Genomic DNA, 10,011 nt, shown 5'->3' on the forward strand with positions numbered 1-10,011 from the left:
CGCTGCCAGCTGCTCATCACTGCCAACTGAGCGGCTCACCGCGCAGCCTCCCGTCCGGCCGCGGGCTGAGTACCTACTGATCTCGCCGGCGACAGTCGCGTCATGTCTGTCATGAATCCCGATCCCGGTCCGCCAATCTCCCACTGGATGTCAAACAGTATGCATTAGCGGCGACAACGCTCTCGGCGACTGCCGGCCGGTCGGTTCTGAATTCTGATATTACCTACCGGCTGCTGACGGACGTGTGCCTGGGCCAATGCTTCCAGTGCCGACCGGACTGAGCCATCCGAGACGATCGGGTGGAGAGCCGGATTGGCAGGTCTCATATGGAGTGGGTGCTCCATGCCAAGTGCATCACGGTCGGTAAAAAGGCAGGCCCTCGGATAGACTCAAGCAAGCACGTGCCCAGGCACGTAGCCAGGAGTTTGCTCAGGGAGGGGCCACAGACCTCACAGGCCACAGGCCTTGGCGCCGTACCCCCTCCAAAAAGGAAAACTCCTCGGATTTGGCCCACTATTTTTGGGAGTACGGTGCAGCTGTTTTTATTTATTTTTATTTTTTATTTCTTATTTTTGCCTTCAGGGGGGGGGGGGGCATGGCCCCCGTGCCCACCCCCTGGCTACGTCCCTGCACGTGGCCCATATTGTAATTACATGGCGGTATCCATCAGATTACTTAATGCAGTGGTATAGTATATCCCGGATGTAGAAAGGTCAAAAGGTCTTAAAGGAAAAGGGCCACCTTCGTGAAATATGAAGATATCGTTGTTTTTCATTTTGACATTATTATTTTTCATTATCTTTTTAAAACTGGTGCCAGAAGTGCACAATTCGCGAAAAAGTATTTAAAACTATTTAACATACTGGTACTATGTTGATACTCTCTACGGCACCTACTGTATGATGGCATAGCGATGACGTCACACTAAAGCCAATCAGCGTTCAGAAGACAGACTCGTCGGATTGTGTCAGATAAGCTGATTGGTTAAAGCTGAGCTGGTTGGAGCTGATTGGTAAAAAACCAAAGCCTCGCCGCGGGTGGCTGTATTGTCGGATAAGAACGCATTCCTGGGATAAGGACGCATTCCTGGCGTATTTTCTTTTGAAATTGCCGATAACTACGAATGGAGGCCGAAATCGGTCGTAAGGAGGTAGACAGACTGGTTTTCGGACACGGGCTACAAGATGGCTATCTCAGTTTCAATACCCATGTTAAAGGTGGCCCTTTTCCTTTAACACATGGCTTTTCTCCACAAACTACATTGTACATAGATTTTCCGGGAAAATGAAGATTAGAAGTATAAGCGTATGAAGTCCATGTCCATGAAGGCAGCAACGCATTCGTATACGCATTCAAATGCGTATTATACGGTCGATCGCCTTATGTTCATTAGGGTACTATGACTTTAGCCCCTGCATGTGCAGATATTACATATAATCACTATTAGCCGTTTTCACGACGGCCATCTGGTACACATTTGGTGCACATCTGGTACAGATTAGGTGCAGATTTGGTCAAATCAGGTTCAGTGTGTCTCTTAGCAGCTGTCAGCTAGGGTTGCACTAATTGCTTATACGCCTGCTTTGTCATATTACTAGATGCCGGCAGCGCTCGTGCGTTGCCTTGGGCCAGAATTGGAGGATCCATAGCCCAATGAAATGTGCATTATTTTGGAGGCCTTGCCTGGGACTACCATTGAACCGATTTTGAGATTGATAGCTTAAAATTTCTTTGAGCCAGAGGACCTCACGTCAAAACGGTTTTCCGACCCCAGCACGTGCAGCCTGCACCCCTCGCAGCCGGTGACCCCCCTGGAAACTGGTTCAAGGTGTTACCGATGTGTCCCGCCAGTATGGCTTTGTCCGTGACCTCGGGTTGACCTGTAGCCTTGACAAAAAATTTCGTGTCACCGAAACTTTGAAGCGGAATAGCATGTGCCACGAAGCACCGAGCGAACCGAGGCCAGCACCAAAAGCTTACCTCGCCGGAGACGAATCAAACGGTCCCACTTTCGTCCCCATCGGTCCACCCATTTTGACTCCAGGTCCAAAAAAGCTTGGACAAACTCACTCACATACTCACATACTCACTGACAAACAGGTTCAGCCATTGGTTCAGCCAGCCGAACTTTTTTCAGCGACCCACCAATGGGAATTTCCGGAACAGGTTCAGCCATTGGTTCAGCCAGCCGAACTTTTTTTCAGCGACCCACCAATGGGAATTTCCGGATGCATGCTATCGCATGCTTTTGATCCTCCAATTCTGGATCAGAGAGCATCATCGATTAGAACACTGAAATAAATTAATAAAATGAAGAGATTTCCTGCAAAAGAAATTAGGTGCAGATTTGGTCAAATCAGGTGCATTCGCCGGATAGCCCGTCGTGAAAACGGCTATTATCAATTCCGCATTTAAGCCCCACCACTCAACTGGTACAGTTACAGTGGCAAATATTCCGATGAAGCTGTTTGAGGGTTAATGCATGTTTAATATGTAGGGGAGAGTGGGGCACATTCGTACAAGAAATGGATAATTCCATATATCTGTTCTTTGATTAGTGCAGCGGCAAAATTGTTGATTGTACATATGTAGTATGGAAAGGAACTATTGCAGATATTTTTACTCTTTAAAATTTATCCTCTTAAGTTACCGCTTCTATTAGAAAAAATGACTTTTAATAACTCTTAACGTTTGCACGAAACTGCCCCAGGTATGGGGCACATTCGTGCATGGGGTGGGGCACTTCCGTGCACCTTGCAAAATTGGATGAATTACCGGGCATTGCCAGAAATTTACCAAAAGAAATGGGCAGGGGGTCATTTTACTTGATTCCTTTCCACAAGAATGCATTGCACAACATATGTGGAAAAAATGGGCTGGCCAACAAGAATGCGTCAATCGCCGGCCATCGACCCGCCTCCGTAGGGGAGAGCGGGGAGAGTTGTATCATGTCCAAGTTGTATCAGGGCTAATTGTGTCAAACTTATCCAATGGATGACGCTCGTGACACGACCAGCCGACGAGGTTTTCCGGGCGCCATCTTTCCCTGTTCTGTCGTGTGGCTGGGTGGACGCGTCTCGAGGTGAGAGCCGATTTTGTGTTTTTTTAATGTCATTCTAAAAAAATAAGTTGCAAGAAGATGTGTGTTTTGAGCATTTAGATGTGCACGAATTTGAAAGATCTCCGTAGCGGTGGTGAGGGTAGGTTCTAAGGCTGCGTGAGTGAAAATGGATTTCTCCAGCTGTCCGCTGTTTTTGAGCACGAGGATGTTTTTTTCCAAGATGGCGGCGAGGTACATGTCGTATCAGAGCCGGGTGAGGTATGTTGTAACATGTATGTATGCATGTATGCATGGGTATGTTGCTTTTGATCGCGAAAGCTAAGCCCTGGCTCGCGTTTGTAGGTAGCTAGTCAATACTCGTTCCATTTCGGCACAATGTGTTGGCTTCTTTGCTCTTAACGGGCCACTTTTGCGTCTAGTCTGTTGATGTTTCGTTCGTTTCGATGTTTCGTTCGGATTGACCTAAGTTTGGTCTAATAAAAGTGAAGCCTTTGAGCATATACATTGTATTAACCCCATTTAATGTTGTTGTTATGTTCAAAACCAGTAGCAAGCACACTCCCTGAAACGTGAAATAGTGATACAAATTACCCCACCATGTGATACAACTCACCCAAGCCATGGGGCAAGTTGTATCAAAAACATTGTTCTATTCGGCAGACCGTAGAAGAAAAACTGGTAGAGGTAGCGGAAAAGTTACTTCGGACAAAAAAGCAGAAGAATCAAGGAAGGAGATAGTATGGAAATAATGAGTTTATCACGGATAGTTACGAGGTTATGGGTCTCGGAGTAAAAACTGATACAACCCACCCCACTCTCCCCTACCTCTCCAAGGTCACGTGAATTACTTGTCACGACGTCGCAAGCAGCCGAGACTGAGTCAGGCGAGCGTCACTACTACAGATAAAGTCATAAAACGTAAAAACGAAAAAAATATGCAGGTATGTGCCCCTAGGCAGTGCGTGCACGAACCTGCCCCACAACGTTATTTGTAATAAAATTCAAAATTTCTTATTGAAAAAATGACTTATTGAAAAAATGACTCACTCCGTGAATAGAGTGAGCTTCTTCGGACTCAATTTTGAAAAGTTAAACCACATTTCCGAGTCAGGATCACGAAAATGGATGATATGCGAAAAGTTTGGAAAGCCCACGAATATGACAAATTTGCGTTTTTATCAAGCATGACAGCAGGTACAGTGTTGTCTTCTACAGTAACCGAAGGGCGGCAATGATTGACTGCATATTTTCATAATTTACCTTTAGCTCTTGCAGTCACTCGTGTTCCCATAAACTGCTGAAAACGAATGTGCCCCATGCACGAATGTGCCCCACTCTCCCTTACTAAGTGCTTACGTTGTACGCACGGTTGATCGTACTAGTAAGGTTCCTGAACTGGAAGGTGAGACCTAAGGACTTTGGTCATCAGGTCAGGTCCGTGCGTGGGCGATCCGACCGTTTTGAGTTATCAAGTCGCGTTATTTCCTTGGGGAATTTGGTAGACGAGTCGAATGGCAGGAGGCTTGTTTGCTGCATTGTCCAGGCCGGTGATTTCAGTGCGGGTTGGAGTTAAATCTATAATCTATATCATAGATAACATGAATAGATTCATGTTAGGTATCTAACTATGTCTATATGCCTGGTGTTGTGGTGTTTGTCTGGAAATCTACCACAAGTTTGTTTGATATTTCCAAAGGAGCGTACCGATAAGCGTCCAGGGTCCAATAATACTTTATAGACGCTTGCTACTTGGTTAATATGCATTTGATAGGAATGCCTTGAGTCGCAGAAACTCAAACATGGTCTCTAGAGCCATGCCATTTGCATTTGCCTGTCATGTTTCGGAACATGCAGAACTGGAATACTTCGTAGTTTGTTCAGCTCCAGCTAATTCGATATTTGCAATATGAGATTGTAATGTCTTAATCAGAGCTTTGGGTGCGTTACGCTCATCTATACGTCACTGAATTCCATACAATATAAAAACTGCGCTTCATTAATGGTGTTTCTAAAACGAGAAATGTGCAAAAACATGTTTTTGATAATTGGAGTTTACCAAGTCTGTTCGTGGTTTAGTAGGAGCTACTCCACCAGCCCAGCTTGGGAGGGCTTTTCTCTCGTGACGGAGAGTAACTATTCGCGCTGAGTGATCCATGCCACGCGAGGGTGAATGCAGATGAGTGCGAGTGCAATGCACTGAATGCAGATAGCAGACCGAGGGCTCGGTAGCAGACCGCTATGGAAACAGGGGCAACCGTATTTGTAGGTATCTACATACAAGAGCAGGATGTTCAAGAGTGACTCGTCTTCTAACCCGCGCGGGGCTGGGGTCTCCAGCCGAACGCGCGGGGCTGGGGGGTGTAAATTTTACCCCCCTGTTATCTCCCGAACTAATGGTCCGATTTGGAAAATTCAAACGCCAATCAAAAGATCTCATCACGAACAACTAAAAACATGTACTTAATTTAAAGTTTGAGGTCAAGGTCAAGGGCAGGTCAAGGGTACAAATTGCAAGTTCCTACAGTATCGGCCTTGCACCGTAGTTGCCGAAGAATGGAGTCGTGGACTGAGACTGATTGCCCAAAACGTGTTCTTAGGCTACCAAGAAAATATTCGTTGCATACAATATCATTCAGAGATCAAGGTCAAGGTCAGGTCAGGTCAGGTCAGGTCACCAAAAACAAAATATAGAAAAGGGCATGTGCGACACATGTTTTATGGGTCATTTTACTAATAGAATTCAATAGGCACACTCAATAAGTGATATGGACCACTTCTGGATGGATTTCAGGTCGAGGTCAGGTCAAGGTCAGGTCAAGTGGGGTCAAATTTTGAAGTTGGTTGTTAAGGCCTGAAAAGGTATCTAACTGATGCAGTTTTTCACGGCTAATCGAATGGTGCTATTTTTGTTTCCGTACGAGGTCTAGAACTTCCAAAAAAATCATTTTTCAATTTTTTTTTTGTGTGTCGTGACGGCATACAATGTTTAATAACTCCCACATTTTTGAACCGATTCTTCTAAAAATTGTTATGTAGGTGCACGTAGACCACTCTTCTGAAATATCATCCGGGTTTTTCGATACACTCAAAATTTTTGATTTTATGATTATTTTAAAAAAATCAGTTTTTTTGGAAAATTTGGGCCAAAATCCCAAAGTTTCAAAAAACCAAGATAGCCATTTGATAGACAAAGTAGAATTACGTATAACTTTTTTGTTACGACTTGGTTCCTTTAAAAATGAAGATGTTAGCGGCGTTTGAAATTTTGTCGTTTTTGAGGCGAAAATGGCGAACATGACGTCACTAAAACGTCAATTTCTCAAAAATTTCCGACGGATTTCGCTCAAATTTTCAGGAAACGTGTCAAATTGATGTAAAAAAGGTACTGAAAGTTTGGCGGCGCTGCGTGTCGCCGTTTTTGAGATATTGCAAAAACTTGCGAGGGGGGTAAAATGTACCCCCCCCCAGCCCCGTGCGGGTTAAAATAACTGGCTTTGTTACAATCAGGGGTGGGGGAGCGCATTGCACAAACATGTTAGTGAATGATAAAATCATTCAGATGAGGATTTGTGAACATGAGATCGATGATTTTCGTTGGTAGCCAACTATTTGATATTATACTTTGCTCTCACTTCAAAACATTTGCACATTTGCAAAAAACATTTGCAAATGTACCTCAGTATCACTTTAAAACATTTATGCCAATGGTTTTTCAGTCGGTCGGAAACTTTGGCAAGGACATTGAATCAAGAGCTACCTTGATATACTCGTGAATGTTAGGTTGATGTTTTAGTCCGATGGTGTAGGTAATCAATTCGCCTATGTAAATGCGTGCACTACTTACGGCTCAAGTAACGTATGGGGCCGCTGAACCGAGGCCCAAAGAGCGTGCATGGATTACAGCATGCCAGTCGCCAGACGGCATTCCCCTGCTCCTAATGACTTAAATATGAACATTTACCACCATCATCCCCCAAGCAAAAAGAAAGAAATATATCCACGTGTCGGATCCTCGACCTCTTCCCATTCACTCATGACTCAACAGCCCTTGTTGCTGGTCAGCAGATATCGACCATTCGTTTATCCCCTCCCCCAAAAAAGAAAGAAACAAAAAATGTACCTTTTAGTACCAGCGAGTGCAAGAAGGCCCCAAGAAGAACTGATATTGCACATCGATTTTCCTTCAATGCAGATTAGCCAAACATGACAGCAGCGACTATGACTGACCTGTGCTGGACTCTCAGAAGGCCGCGGACGCAGCCAGACCACGGTACACTCTGGAGTACCAAACTGGGGCAGAGGTGTGCCCGGCGACGGCGGCGCTTCACCGTACACTGTCGCCGGATCGGCGGACCCACGAGGACGGTCGACGGGCAGACGGTGGCGCCACTCGGCGGTCAAAGGCAGAACCCGGCCAGCTGTCGAACCAAAGGCAAGCTGGAGTCCAATACCGACGATACCGACACCCAGGCACGTACGCTGCCGGACTTCCTTGTTCGCTAAGTTGTCGTATTGTCCGTTTAGTCTTGTAGCTAAGAATTGTCGTGAAGCTACTATACTTTTGAGCCGCCGCTAGATGGCACTACGGCTTGCGCCTGTAGCTATGCTGTACCGCACATCTCCAAGCGCTGGTATGTTGGACGGCTGCCGCAATGGTGACACTGCAGCTTGCGCCTGAAGATATACTGTACCGCATGCCTGTGTGAACGATGTAAATAATGCTTGCTACAAGAAAGGCTAGAACTTCTACGCTCCACACTCCACACACTTTTGAGAGATAAATGTCTAAAACAACAGCACGAAGATAGGAGTGGGCCCGTCCTGTAGTGCAAAAAAGCCACTGCCGTGCACCAGCCCGTGGTTTGCTCCAGCCCGTGGTTTGCTTAGTCAAATGTCTCCACTCTATCCTGCCACCCTTAGCTCTGCAATGGCTTTATTTTACCGAAAGAGATTGCCCCGAGACAAGGCCATATAAATATATATTTAGAAATAGCTACGGGCTTGCTTAGCATTATGTGACGTAAGAACTACAAATGAAGGAGTATTTATTTTCATAATTGGTAATAAAAATAATCACTTAAACTTTTGTGGTAATCGATGAAATAGGTACAAATGGAAGATAAAGATATAGGTATCAAAATGCTGTTTTTTTGCCCGTTGAAAATAATAACCCCGAGCAATGCTAATGACTAGTCTCTTCCTTTTCTATGTTTGCTCAAACTGATCAATATGAAGTTTTTACTTCATGAGACTAGAATATATTTCACTCAGTGCTTCGTCGCAATGGCCACTTCAATATATGTAGCATGAACTTCCTTCATTTGCTCATCTAACTCACGCCAGGGGGCGATCGTAACATATCGCGGTGGGGCGGGCGCTTTTACATCCACGCTTTAACCCTCGCCGACACAGGCCCTTTTGTGTCCATTGACGGCACAAGGGGGGAAGGGGGTACAACCTCCTCGCGTTTGGCCCCTGATTGAGCTAGAGCCTCGCAAAAAAACGAGCGTGTTGTCCGTCACGAGAGGAAGCCGATGATTCCCAATTTTAAGGTCCTAGGTCATCGGTTGACCTTCCAGGTCAGGTCAATGACCCAACAGTTGGGAAAATCGGGACTTGTTAGAAAGTCATAAAATGTAGCTGCAATGGGGGTCTCCGGGGTGCTGATCACAAATAGTGTGTTAGTTTTGATCACAGATGATGTCTTTAAGCATTTAGACCAGGTTGGGTCAGGTTAGGTCAGGTCAACCAGTAGGGGTCGTGACGGGTATTCGCAGTACGTGTCAACCGCCTCCGACAGCTTCGTAACATGTTACGAAGGCACTTAAACTACTTCGTAAATGTTCAAATGGTTGCTAAATTCGAATTCAGCTCCACAAACTAGCCTAGAAATAAGCGAGGTCACCAAAGATTAACCCGGCGGCCGCTGGGCCTCCGCGCCACCCGCCGGCCGCTGGGGGGGGGGCATATAGTTGCCCCCCCTTTACTTCTGCGACGATATCGTCGCAATGCGAAGAGATAGAGAAGCGAAACTTTGCACACATCTTCCTGAATACCTAGCCAAGGTTGTGTCCAAATTTGGTGTCGATCCCATTTGAAGTGACGTCACAGTGACGTCATAAGTGAAATTATAGATTTGCGACTCTCATATTCCTCACGATACATCAGATATATGGGACCGAATATAAAGGGTCAATTATTGGCCAGAAACTAGATGGAAGTGTAGTTAGATGTTTTAGGATGACAGCAGGTGCTGGCTAGTTCATTTACAGTTGAGTTTCACGCTCAGCGTCATCAGAAACGGTCCATATCGGAAAACGGCAAAACTTTATGACGTCACTGTGACGTCATCTTAGGTGCTACAACCACCAAACTTTCCTCAAACATTGCCTAGGTATTCATTTGAAGCTATGCCAAGTTTCACGTTCGTAGCTCATCAGATTTCGGAGATATTTCACAAAACGTAAAGGGGGGGCAACTTTATGCCCCCCCCCAGCGGCTCGTGGGTTAATAACATGACCTGACCTTCAGGTGTCCTTGACATCCACCCTAATGCATGGGAGCAACATCAAATCACATGTTTGAACGCTTGAAACCACGAAAAGACTATAAACGCGCGGCTAGTGCGAGCCGACATACGCCGAATCGTGATTCCGGCCAAACAGGGTCTCGAAAGTAGGTCACAGATCAAAGGTCATTTGGGTCAGGGTCATGAAATTTTCAGGGTAGGTGTAAAATTGATCAATGCGAGGGTACTCAAAGTTTCGTCGCGATCGGCTGCTTTTTACGCGAGTTATTCGCGAAAAACCTTAGCCCTCGCCCTGGCAGGGCATTTTTCATAACACGGCCTAGCAGGGGGGGGGGGGGGGTCGATGCGACCCCCCCCCTCGCGATTGGCTCCTATGGCACCTAGAAACACCAAATTTGGTAGGTAGGTGGGCCCCCTGGAG

At 45.9% G+C, this 10,011-nt stretch overlaps 1 protein-coding gene across 1 annotated transcript in view; it reads right to left on the reverse strand.

Moving 5' to 3' along the window:
• Positions 1 to 7,472, reverse strand: part of LOC122393979 — a 47,010-nt gene extending 39,538 nt beyond the window's left edge. Inside the window, exon 1 of the mRNA XM_043390503.1 lies at positions 7,289 to 7,472. The gene's annotated coding sequence lies outside the window, so the exon portion shown is untranslated. The remainder of the gene's footprint in view (positions 1 to 7,288) is intronic.
• Positions 7,473 to 10,011: the final 2,539 nt, after the last annotated feature.

Source organism: Amphibalanus amphitrite, unplaced genomic scaffold, assembly GCF_019059575.1.
Source record: "Amphibalanus amphitrite isolate SeventyFive unplaced genomic scaffold, NRLGWU_Aamphi_draft 000566F_arrow, whole genome shotgun sequence".
Taxonomy (NCBI): Eukaryota; Metazoa; Arthropoda; class Thecostraca; order Balanomorpha; family Balanidae; genus Amphibalanus; species Amphibalanus amphitrite.